General features: G+C 51.0%; 1 protein-coding gene across 4 annotated transcripts in view; it reads right to left on the reverse strand.

Annotated features, from left to right (window-relative positions):
• Positions 1–12,785, reverse strand: part of NFIC (nuclear factor I C) — a 75,787-nt gene that overhangs the window by 45,286 nt on the left and 17,716 nt on the right. The window lies entirely within an intron of this gene.

A 12,785-nucleotide genomic window follows, 5' to 3' on the forward strand; every position in this document is an offset into this window, starting at 1 on the left:
CAAGTATTTCCCATCTCTGTTCCTTGGTCCTTTAAGGATCAGCAGAAATACTCTTTTGAGAAGCTCAACCAACTGCTCCAGGTCCTGGATATTAGAGGGCCGGGCCTATGGTAAGAGGAGCCCAAGGAAGTAACAGGAACCTGGCCTGGGGAACCAGGAGGACTTCCTAGAGGAGAGGACATTTGAGTTGGGGCACTGATGTATAAATAAGAGTTTTCCAGGCACAGAATGGGCTTGTGGGTAAAGAGAATAGTGTATGAAAATAATAATAATAATTACAATTTCCATTTACTGAATGATTACATGCCAGGACCTACACACAATCCCAGAAGCTATATACAGACTTAGAGAAGGGCAGATTAAGCCCTGGGAAAGTTAGGATATTAGTCTGAGTGCACGCAGAGAGCTGCACTGCCTGCTGCCTGGCTAAATGTGTCTGAGTTTAACAGGGGTTGGGCAGTGCACAATGACTGTGCAGCAAAGGTGTGAGGTGGGACAGACTGTCCACTCCAGCTCATCTACTGGGCAGGTGAAGCCAGGCCTGCTTCCCCAGAGCCAGACACGGGCTGCAGTTCCTGGGCTGAGGGGCTTGGCTACAGAAGGGGCCCAGCTAACCCAGGATCCCCCAGGAATCTGCTTTCATCTCCTCCGCCAATGCCAAAGGGAAACTGGGGGTGGCCTCCCCAAATGTCTCCCCAGTACTCCAGGAGTATGGCATCCAGGCAGGATGGCAGGCTGTCCAAATAAACCCTTGCAACTTCTTTCTGGGTGTCTAGTGATTCATAACAACCCCAGCCATATGCCCATTTCAAGGATTTGGAAACTGAGGCACAGTGAACAGCATAAAACCAGGCCATCTGTTTCAGGGGTTTCTTATTCCTGGGGCAAAAGAACCATGTGGTGAGACTGCTCATGGCTTCCCTTCGTCTGTGATTGGCTGTGCGACTCCAGGACAATCTTCAGCTCTCTCTGGGTTTCAGTCTCCTCAGCTGTCACATGGGGCTGAGACGGCAATATATCTGCTTAGACACCTTTCTAAACAGGAATTTAATCTGGTACCACAAGAGTTCTGTAGCTGTGATCCTCATTTTACAGAAACAAAAGAGGGGCTCAGAGAGGGGAAGCCAGTCACCCAGTGGCCCATTTCAGTGAATATTGTGGGTTCCTACTTGCATGCCTCCCATGACAGGGACTCTCTCCTCCAGCCTCCTACTTTATTGCTGCTAATCACTGAATTGGCACTTACTGTTTCTAGATGCTCATTGTACAAACTGAACAGTTACAGACTATCACTCCCATTTCACAGATGGGGAAACAGAGGGGCAGGGTGGAGGCAGGAGCTGGCCCAAGCTCACCTGACAAGGTTGGGAATAATAGTGCCTGTGCAGGTGGAACACCCAGCTTAGGGCTGGGCAGCTGGCAGCTGCCTGGTTGGCCCGCCCAGAGCCCTGCAGGCCGCCTGGGCACCAGAGCCACATCCCAACTTGCCCGCTAACAATGTTCTAATTCCAGGAGTGGTCCTGGGTGTGTCTGGGGTGCCATGCCCTCACCTTGCCCCTTCCTTGCATATTCCCAAGCAGGTGCTGCTACAGCAAGAAGCAAAGGGGCCAATGCCAGCTTCAGAAGGAGTTGTGTGATTTGGATAACTTGCACTCTCCCACTAGAACCAGGCTGACAATTGCCACCAAATTCTCACACCTCTGGAATCTGCCTCTGCCTGGCAGGCCCCATTATTGCTGGCCTGAATCAGTGCAGGGAACTCTGCCTGGTTCTCTCAACTCCCATCCTCACCCCCCAGAGTCTGTCCTTTCTGCTGTGGCCAGAGGGCGCCTGTGAGCCCCTAAGTCAGGTCCAGTCCCTCATGGGCCACAGCCCTCCTCCCTCCATGTTAGAGCCCAAGTTATCCCTGGCCCCATCACTTCTCGGCCCTAAACTAACTCCTTCTTTTCTTCTCGCTCACTCTCCTCCAGCTACACAGGCTTCCTTGCTGTTCCTCCGATATGTCACACTGGGTCCTTCCTGCCTTAGGGCCTTTGCACTGGCTATACCCTTTGCCTGGAGTGAACTTCCCCTAGATCTTCACATAACTGGTTTCTCCTCAACCCTCGAGTCTCAGCTCAAATGTCAAGTGCGCAGACAGACCTCCCCCAAATAACCCATCACTCTATTCCCTTGCCTATCTTTATATTTCTCCACAGCCCTTATTCTGAATTGATGTTAGTTTCTTATTCTTTATTTCTTGCTCTTTATCCAGTTTCCCCAGTAGACTGTGAGCCCCATGAAGGCTGGACCTAGAAATGTGCTTGGCACACAGTAAGTGCATAATAAATGTTTGACAACAAAGTAGATCTGCTGGTTGAGCACTGAGCATGTGTGTGCAATGCTGTCCTAATCCCTAATCACATCTCCTTCAGCAGCTCCATGAGGCAGGCATATGTTACAGATGAGGAAACTGAGGCCCAGAGAGGGATGCCACTTGCCTGAGGTCACATTGTGAGCAGGTGGCAGGGGCAAACCCCCATTATGCCCCACTGCTTTTCTTCACTCACATCCTATGTTGTCCAAATGGGGAAACTGAGGCTTAGGGAGAGAAGGGATTAACTGAGCTTCAGAAGCAGAGTGGGCCAAGCTAGGACTTTGTGCCCCACTCTACTGATACACTGCCATTGGGAAAAAACAGTGTGACAATAAACAACATCAATGATGATAATAGTAACAATGACAGTGATGGCATCGACAAGTGCAGAATTGGCCAAGGTTTACAGGCTTCATTCTGTGGGTTCATGCAGGGCCCTAGTGGGACACTGTGGGTTCATGCAGGGCCCTTTAAGAGCCTCCCCTTCCCCAGCTGGGCTCTGGCCCGCCTCCCTTTATGTAAGCAGGCCAGCTGCCCTTGCATAACCTGATTACATAAGAAAGCAGGGAACAGGCTTGTCCATCCAGCAGCAACCTGTCCTGGGCTGTCTGTGGGGCTGGCCGGGGGGTGCTGGAGATCCAAGGCCACCCAGAGTCACCACTAGGTGCAGGTCCAGCCTGGGAGACACCCTGACACCCAGACACAGCATCCTCTGGGTGGGAGAAAGTGCAAAGAAAGTGAAAGGTTTCTAGTATGCAAGTGCACAGGGGCTATTCCCATTGCTTTGAAGGTGAAACTGAGGTCCCGAGAGGGAAAGTGAGCAACCTAGAGCTGCACAGCCTGGAGTGGAGGCTGGAGGTGTCACAGCTGGGGTGAAATCTGGGCTGTGTATGTAGCTTTAGCCCAAGGCTTAATCTCTCAGTTCTTCCCTCTAAAACAGGGCTGCAAATAGGACTTTTTTCAGTGTTTTCCAGCTGCCGACACAACATCAGAGTGGTTAACCCTTTTGCGGGTCAGCACGAAATTTCCAGCGGACTGGCAGTGGTCTGCGGACCAGCAGTTGAAAGATACTGCAACAGGCTCTTAATGAATGAAGCCTCAAACTTGGTGCTGGGCCCTGCTCTCAAACCTTTTTCATTCTATTAACTGGCTTAATCCTTGCTAGTTGAATTCATTTTACACTTGAGGAAACTGAGGCACGAGAAAGGTGAAGTAATTGCCCTGTCCACAGGGCAGGTGAATGCGTGCTCATGAGACACCCAGGCAGCAGGTGCTGTCTAGCTGCACAGGGGGCACGGGAAGAATGCGGACTGTGTACTAAATCCTGGCCCAGATACTACTCCATCTGCCCCAATCCCTGGGGGTGGGCACAAGGAGCCCTAGTCATAGACAGGGAAACCAAGGCACAGAGTGGAGAAGGGATATGTCCAAGGTCAAACCTAAGCCCTACCTTGTGTGTACTGTCTTCTCCCATAGGTAGGCCTCTCCAGCCTGGGGGTATCTCTCTGGCCACATGGGGTTGGGGGTTATCTGGGTATGGTGCCCTCCCATCCCACCATGCATATCAGTTCTTCTGTCTTTGGAAGGGGTGGAGCTTGGGAGTAGAGGTGGTCCCTCTTCTCCCCCTTCTCTCTGGATGCTGGCCCTTTAAGGCAGCAGGCTGCTAGGGCTTGTCCCGGGGTGACCCTGAGGGGCGGGTGTGGTCAGGAACAAGAGGCCCATTCAGCTGCTGCTGCTGCCTCCGGGCAGCCCACAGGCTGGCCTGGGGTGGGAGGCTGGGAGGAGAGTGACAAAGGCAGAAAGAGACTAGGAGTGATCATAGCAGAGACAGGGACTAGAAGGAAAACAGAGACAGAGAGACTCAGAAACAGAGAGATAGAAAGGGAGACAGATGGCCTAGGCTGCACCTTCGCCTCCCTGGTTTCCCCAGTTTGAGAGTTTGAGCCTCACCCAACCCCTTAGCCAGGCTGCAGCCCCCTAAGGTGTTCCTTGATCCAACTGAGCTCTAGTCTCGAAGGGGGACTTCTATGACATTCTGAGGAGGTCCCTGGTGCACCCCAAAAAGCCCCTTTCTGGAGGAATGTTGTAGAACCTCAGAGATACCAGATCTGGGTTCGAATCCTGACTCTGTCTCTTGGCTGTGCAATCTGGGCTAGTGGCTTTGTCTCTCTGGGCCTCAATTTCCCCATCTGATAAATGCAGTTAATGATAGTCCCTGCATTGGTAGAATTAAGGTAAAATAAAATGATGCTAATAATTCCTGATATTTACTAAGTGTTTAATTAGGTAAGCCTTCAATATACCTGCAGTTCCCTATAAGCACTCCTGGCAGCCCAAATGCACAGGCACACAACCGGTCTCCCACCAGATGTCACCACCACTTATTACAGCTACTTCCTTTGAATGAGGACCTACTAAGCACCCATGGATGGCCTCATGACAGTCTATGGAAACACAGCTAGGATTTCATGTCCCACATCCAATAAACAACAGACAGTTACCAGGAATTAAATAAAGTCTTAACTTATTCCAGGTTCTCACAGCCACATATCCCCACCACCTGCTCCCAACACCTCATCCCACAGGGCAGCCCTATCCATCTGGCTGCCCCCATGAGGGCAGCACTTACCTCAGCCAGTTGATGCAGAGCCTCAGAGAAACTAAGATCTACCTCCTTCCCCCTGTGAAAGCATCTTTTCTGGAATATTCTGTTCAGTCACAAATGTCTGAGGACAGGTTTGTTCGACTCTGACCTGAACTTTCTGCATCCCTGACTCTGAAAAATCTAGAACCTGTCCCTGGATGTTCTAAAAATCAGCTGAAGAAAATTCCAGAGCCTGTCCTCAGGCATGTAAAAACCCAGCATGAGGAAGTCTGCAACTAGCCATCAGTAAAGCAGAGACACCTAAGGGTTTCTTGGGTATTGGTAAAACCAATACTGGATTAGATCACTGATGACAGACTAGGGAGTTTTACAATTTATCCTCACATTCTCGAGAACCCTGTGTGGGAGATGTGAGAGCTGTTCCCAGATACTGTCAAAACTCACCTTGAAGAATGCTAGAAACCAACCAGTATGTTCTAGAACCCAGCTCATGAAAATCTGGAGCTTGTCCACAGGTAAGCAAAAAAACAATGTGTGTGGCCAGTATGCACGGCCATCATCACAGCCGACTGACCCATGCAGGTTCGCATTGGATTCGGACAGTCGGTAATGAAACAATGGAGCCAAAAACTGGTGGGCCATCATCTTTAATCCTAGCTTGCACCCGGCGGGCAAGTAAAAACACACACTGGGCTCCAAAACCCACTCATTCAGTGCTCACAAAGCTACTGACTTACCCGAGTTTCCTAGAATCAAAGGTTTTTACCTCACCAGCTTTATTCACCTCTGTTCCCCATCTCCTTCTCTCTGCACAAACTCTACATAAACTGGCTTCTCCTTCAGCACTCCACCATCTTGGCTGCTTCTCCTGGCCTTCTCCACATGGCCTCTTTCTGCTCTCCTCTCTGCTCTCTCCTCTAATGCTAATCTCAGGAACCGAGAGAGAGCAAGCTCCCGGTCTGCCCCACTTTATAGTGCAGAAATCAAAACCTTTAATCCAATATACAAAATAGGGAAGTCTCTGATACAAAGTCCATCCCACATCAAAAAGGGCTGGAAAGGTTTAGTCCTAAAACCAGGTCCCAGGCTACAAGGATCCTGCCTGCCCACAGCCCGCCCCCAACACACATTAATATCACCTGGGCGACTGGCCTCCACGTGGGTAGCGCCATCTTTAACAAAGTGAGCATAATATATTTTATCTGCCCAACACAATGTAAAAATTCTGGACTTTGCTTCTGGACACCAAGAAACCCAATTTTAGGAAGTTCAAGATCTTGCTCCTGGATGGTCAAGAATACACTTGAGGAGTTCCAGCTTGCAGGATTCGAGGACCATTTCTTGAGTGGCAAAATAACCGAACTTCAGAGCTTTCTAAGGTTTCCCTTAGTACAGTGGTTCTCACTGGAGTGATGCTGCTCACGAAGGAAGCTGGGGGATGCTCCTGACATTGAGCCAAGAACACTGCTTAATACCACACTGTGCCTAAGACATCCCCAGCAGCGACGACCCCACCCACTGTCAGCAGTGCTGAGGGGGAGACTCTGTCCTTCTGTACTCAAAAGCCCCAAAGTGAGACCTAGAACCCACTCCTTGCATTCTCATAACCCAATTTAGGAGATTAGAACTCTGTCTAAGAATACTCTAGAACTCAGATGTTCTAGAGCTGAGCTGCCTAGCAGGCAGTTGCTGGCCACACGTGGAGCTGAATGCCTGAAATGTGTGGTCGGGATGGAGATGTGACTGTGAAGCACATGCTGAGTTCCACAGACTCAAGACAAAAAAGGAATGTACAACATCTCAATAGCTGTTTCATTCTGATACATCATCAAAATGAACATTATTTGATTATGTATCAAAATGACACTATTTTGGATGTCCTGGGTTAAATAGAATAGGTTGCTAAAATTAATTTCCCCTGTAGATTCACACTTTTAAGTATAGATATCAGAAAAATTGTAAGTTATGTGGCTCTCATTGTAATTCAGTTTGGTTTTTTTTTTCTCATTGTATTTCTATTGGACCATGCTGTTCTGAAACTCATCTAAGCAAATCATTTGAAGGGTAAAGACCCCAGCACTGGAAACTCTAGAACTCAGACCTTGGGAATTACAAAACTCTCCCCCTGGAGGGTCTAGAAGCCACCTCAGCTCTGGTATCCTATAGTCTCCCCCACGCCAGCCTTGAAATCGCTTCTGACTTGCAAGTCATTTACTCTGAGTTATGAGGGGCCCCTTTCCCTGCCCTGGTACCCTAGAAGTTGGCCTGAAACAGAAGATGGGTCAGAATGAACCAGAGGAAAGGCCCTTATTGGGTAACCCTGGGCAATGCCCCACCCCTCTCTGGGCCTCAGTTTCCCCATGTGGACAAGACATCCATGTCCCTAAGTGCCCCCTCCCTAATCCTCACCAACTCTGACCATCTGTGACTTCCTGCCCACACCCAGCTGAAGGGAGAGGGGCTGGCCTGGCAGCTGGCTGGGGAGGGGTAGCCCGGAGATGTCCCTAGCTGCCCTCAGCCACCCCTTAGCTCCCTGGGCATAGGGCCAGGGTGCCAACTGTAGCCCTGCCATGCCAGGATGGCCGCCACAGGTGCAATGTGATGCCTTCCGCTTCTGCTGGCTCCTCGGAGGGCTGGGCCCTGCCTGGGTGGTCAAGGCACCCTCGTGGGCTGCCCGGCACCCTTGGACAGGCGTGTGTGCACGTGTATCCCAGGCACATGTGCAGGGGTGTCCACAGTGGGTAGGACCTATTCACCAAGAGCTCCCACGTCTGAGCATAGTCAACACATGTTAAGAGGTTTCTTTCTCTTAGGTGTTATCTGGATTGCCTTTGCTGGCTATGGATATCCCCTGTGCTGACTGTGTAAAAGTAAAAGCCCAGAGATGGGCATTAACTTGTCCAAGGCTGCCCAGTGGGCAAGAAGGCAGAGCTAGGCCTAGAACCACAGTATGATGATGACAGTGGTAGTGATAATAGTAACTATTATTATATTACCATTACTGATATTACATTTATGAATTATTTTGCTACATAATACATATATAAGGCATCACTACTTATTATTTTTATTAATAATAAATAACTTTAAAAATTGTGGCACAATAATGATAACATAAAATTTACCACTTTAACCATTTTTAAGTGCACAGTTCAGTGGCGTTAAGTACACTTATATGCCCTTAATTTCCCAACATTGTGTGCTCTGATTGTTAGCCTGCTGCGTTAGCAGTATCCTCACCTGTTAGACCCTCTTGGCCACTAACCATGAGCCCAGAGGCCTTCCGCCATTACTATAAATACACCGTCAGCTGGTGTCTGGGCCTCACACTCATGCAGCCACCTTCCCCGCATAGACAGATGGCTGGCCCACCTGGCTGCCCAGTCCTGGGAAAATCTAGGCTGCCAGGAGCCCCTCACCCCTCCGCCACCCAGAGACCTGGAGAAGCGACAAGGTGCCCATCTTGAGTCATAGGTGCTTCTGTGAGTTTTCTGTGGGCAGAATGAGGCTCAGGGTCTCAGAGGAGAACTGGGGTCTCCCCACTGCCTCCCGCGGCTGGGGAGAGGATCCGGGAATGGACTGCGCATTTATTCTGGACCTCCTGTGTGCTGTTCTGGAATCACTGACTCCCAGCCCTCAATTCAGTGGACATAGTTCATAGTCACCCCATTTTGCATATGAAAAAACTGAGACTCAGAAGGGGGATGGAGCTCACAGACTGGAGCAAGCATGGACATGAACTGTGTCCATTACATAACTGTGTCCATGTACCCTCCTGTCCACTCTGTTTCCTCAGTAGAGCACCCAGTGCTGGAATGAAGATTAAAAGGGACCAGAAGACAGGGGGATCCTCAGTCAGGGCCCATTTCGCTTCCCTCTGTGGCCTACAGGCCCTACTTTCCTACCTTTGGCTCCGCCCCCACCAACCCTAGACCAGAGGGGGCAAGGCTTTGCCTTAAGTCACACAGCAGGCTAGGAGCAGAGCTGTGGCTGACATTTCCCCTCACCCCAGGCTGAGGGTCTTTCTCCTGCCATCCCAGCTCAAGGTACCCTTTATGGATAACCTTGGCCACCAGATTCAGGCAAAGCAGGCACTTTAATATGGTTTACCCCTCTTCATTCATTTAGTCACTGTACTCAGGGCCTGCTCTTTTTATTATCTGTACAACTGGGAGGGTGTAGATCCCACCTGATAACTTCAAAAGTCTTTAGTTTTTTTCTTTTAGGGGTTTTGAGAACTCAAAATCCCTGGGTTCTAATTTTGCTCTGCCTCTTTTGAATTGTGTGACTTTGGGCAAGTGCCTGACCATCCCTGGACCTCTGTTTCCTTATGGGAAATATGGTAAAAGGTCCGTCCTCCCAGGGCGGTAGAGAGAATTCAACCAGTTAAGATGTGGAATGGGCTCAGAACTGGGCACACACTGGGCATTCCATATGTGTTCACAGTTACTATTAACTTTGTTATTATTGCTTCCTGGTTCCATCCAGAAGGAGCTGGGCAGAAGAACCCCCCAGTTTCTTCTGCCCCCTCCTGGGTGCGCCCTGGGAAGCCCCTCTCCTCTACAAGCTTCCCAAACTGGCCTCTGCCCACAGCGCCATTCAGGGTGGTTGGCACAGCACAAGGCAAGAGCAGGAGGCCGGCCCATGGCAGCATCAGCAAATGGGCACCAGCTGGGCTGGTGGCTGGGGCGAGCTGGCAGCTGCCTGAAGCAAGCAGGCCTGGCAGCCCTTCCCCCGCCCACCCCTGGCACTGTGCCCACCAGCCTCAGGTTTCTCAGGCGGCCAGAGGGGGCAGGGAGGTCTGGCTGGGCTTCAGGGTTGGGCAGGCAGCTTTCATCTCTGGGCCCTGTTCCTTCCAGGTGCCTTCCCAAATGCAAGGCAGGTTGAAGAGCGCCAGGCTCACCCGCTCCTGGCCTCCCATGTAGCCTCTTCACCTCCCTCTCCAACACTCCCTGCAGCCTCTAGGCCATTCCAGCCCCAGGGCCTTTGCACTAGCTGTGCCCCTGCCTGGTACACTCTCACTCAATCCCTCCATGCCTCCTTCATCTCCTTTACGCCTCGTCTCAAAAGTCACCTCCTCCAAGAGTTCCTTCCTGTCTAGAGTACACCCCATTGGCCCCCTCCATTCCCTGCTTTGTTTCCCCGACAACACATTCTTATTAATTTAACTGTGACTTGTTTTCTCTTTTGTTTTTTTTTTTTTTTTTTTTTTTTTATGGGGGTTTTTTCTTCATTTTTAAACTGTGACTTGTTATTCTTCATCTTTTGCTCACGATAGCCCCCTATCTAAAGTACACTCATTTATTAGGCAGTCCCCAACATACCAAGAGTAAGCTCACATCACCTCCTCCTCCTCAGTCTCCCAGCTGTCCCCTAGGCTGGCCCTGGAGTACACACTGCATCCAGTCCCTGGAACCAGGCTCCTATGGCCATGGTGGCACCAGATGGATGCCCTGAGTAGCCAAATTCAGCTCCATGAGATGCCCTAGGCTCTGACAGCCCCAGTACATAAGGGAACTTCTCATGGCTAGTTCCCACCTCTACATCTCCCCAAATAAACCCAAGGGTGGAGGCCTGGGATTCCCCTTTGGGGTGTGGCCCCATCAGTCTACCTGACACCCCCTGGGAGAGATGGGAAGGCTGCGGGAGGGGGAGAGCCAGGCTTTGTCCAAAGACAGGGAAGGGCCAAGGGTGAGAGGGCAGGTATATGTGCTGCCTCTGATTCTCTCTGTGTCTCTCCATGTCTCTGGGTTCCTCTGTCTGCATCTCTGTTTGTGTGTGTCTGTCCTCTGTCAGTTCTGAGGCCCCACTCCTGATGTTGGAGGTGGTACCTCCTTTCAGCTGTACGGTGGGTGTTCTCCTCAACATCTACCCTGAACCCCTCCAGAGGTCAACTGAGGCCAGTCCTTACCTCTTCATCAATTCTACACCTCCCAGTAAGGCTGAGTGAAGTAGACACCTTGCTCTGGCCTAGGCTGGGACTCCCTCCAGCCCTAGAACTCACAGGGTGGGTACGGGGAGGTGATGGCCAGTTCTCTCTGCCATTGGACTGACATCTGCCTGGCCAAGAACAGACTTAACTTTAACCCAGAATAAGGACAAGGGTCCTGGGATAAATATCAGGAAGCTGGGGCTCAGCAGGGGGTCCTGGAGGGCAGTCTTGGCCTACGGACCCTGGATGAGGCTTTGGCTGCCGGAAGCTTAGAACACAGACTCAGCCTGGAGGTGGCTAAGCCATGCTGACTGCCTGTCCATACTGCAAACCACAATTTCCCCTCATCCCTTTTGGCCACTGAGTGTGAAGACTGGAGGAGGCGATGTCAGCTCAGAAGCTGCCTACATCCAAATCCCACTTCTCCTCTCTCTTGGCTGTGTGACCTTGGGAGTCCCTTCTTTGGGCTTCTGCTTCCTTTTCTGTGAAATAGATACAACAACAATTCCTGACTCATAGGGCTGCTGTGAGAAGGGAATAGAATTGCTAAGCCCTCAGAAAACAATGTCTGATACAGAAAGTGGAGCTAGGAACTGGAGTTTTGAAGCATAAATAGGAGTTTTCCACATGGGAAAAGCATTCCAGGCAGAAGGAACAGCATGGGCAAAGGCCTGGAGGTGGGAAATTGTAATCATAACAAAGATCTACAACAACCATCCAAGAAGCCCGAGCCCTGTGCCTGGTACTTGTCTTCAACAACCATGAGTATCCAATGTTCCTACAAGCAGCTATTTTTGAGCTCCATTTTATAGACAAGAAAATGAGGCACAGAGAGGGTAAGTGACTTGTCCCAGATCACCCAGCAGTAGGCAGCTGAGTCAGGGCTGGAATCCAGGTCCAGCTCTCACACACTACCCTCACTCTAGGCCAGCTGGGGCTGGGTCAGCTGGGCCCAGTATGAGCAGCGATTCCCCTGGGATGATGGAGTCGGCTGGAAGCAGGGGAGGGTGCAGCCATGACCTTTACTGGCACTCATTCAAGGAGGTTGACCAGACTGGCCAGCAAAGGCTAGCAGTGGGGCTTGATGGTGTCTGGGGAGGCTTGGAGGCCTAGCTTGCCTGCTGAACTGATGGGGGAGGGGGTCAAATGGGGGAGGGAAGACGCCCAGAGATTGTGCTGATGCTGGCAGAAAACTCTGCTTCAAAATTTTATCAGCTCAGCTCAGAGGAGGTGGGGGTGGGGCTGGGTGCAGAAGACGAATGTGGAGGGGGAAACCTGGCCCTGCATTGTAATGAGCCAAGGCAGCCCCTGCCCCCTGCCTAAGACAGGCACCTCCTCCATTTCTCTGCCTCCATGACCTGCCTCCAACATTGCTTCACTGTTGGCCCCAGTGGGCTTGTTGCTAATTGGTAGGGGTGGGTGGGGGTGGAGGTAGGGGGGGTAAATGGGGTCAAGGTCAATGAATCAAGGTCAAGACAGGGAAACTCTCCTGGCTCTCCTATCTACACACCCTGGAGACCTGGAGCTCCATGGCCTCATCTAATGCTTAAACCATTCCTATTAGTCAGCATGGCCCATTATGCCCATTGTACAGAGGGAGAAACTGAGGCGCAGAACAGTGATATGTCCAAAGTCACACAGGGGCTGCATTTGGAATATAGACACACAGATAGGAAGCAGTGGCCCTGGCTTTGGCTACCAGCACCCTATGACCTTGAGAGTCTGGACCACACATCTGGACTCCATATCTCAGCCTAGGCGGCTGACCACCTGGGATACTCTATGCCCATCACTGCTCAGCCATCCTACAGCGCTCAGCTCAGTCATACCTCCTCTTCCAGCAAGTTGCCATGGATTTTCCCCACTCTCAAAAACCCTGCCAGTCTCAACCT

The sequence above is a fragment of the Saccopteryx bilineata genome, chromosome 1 (genome assembly GCF_036850765.1).
Source record: "Saccopteryx bilineata isolate mSacBil1 chromosome 1, mSacBil1_pri_phased_curated, whole genome shotgun sequence".
NCBI classification, from domain to species: Eukaryota; Metazoa; Chordata; class Mammalia; order Chiroptera; family Emballonuridae; genus Saccopteryx; species Saccopteryx bilineata.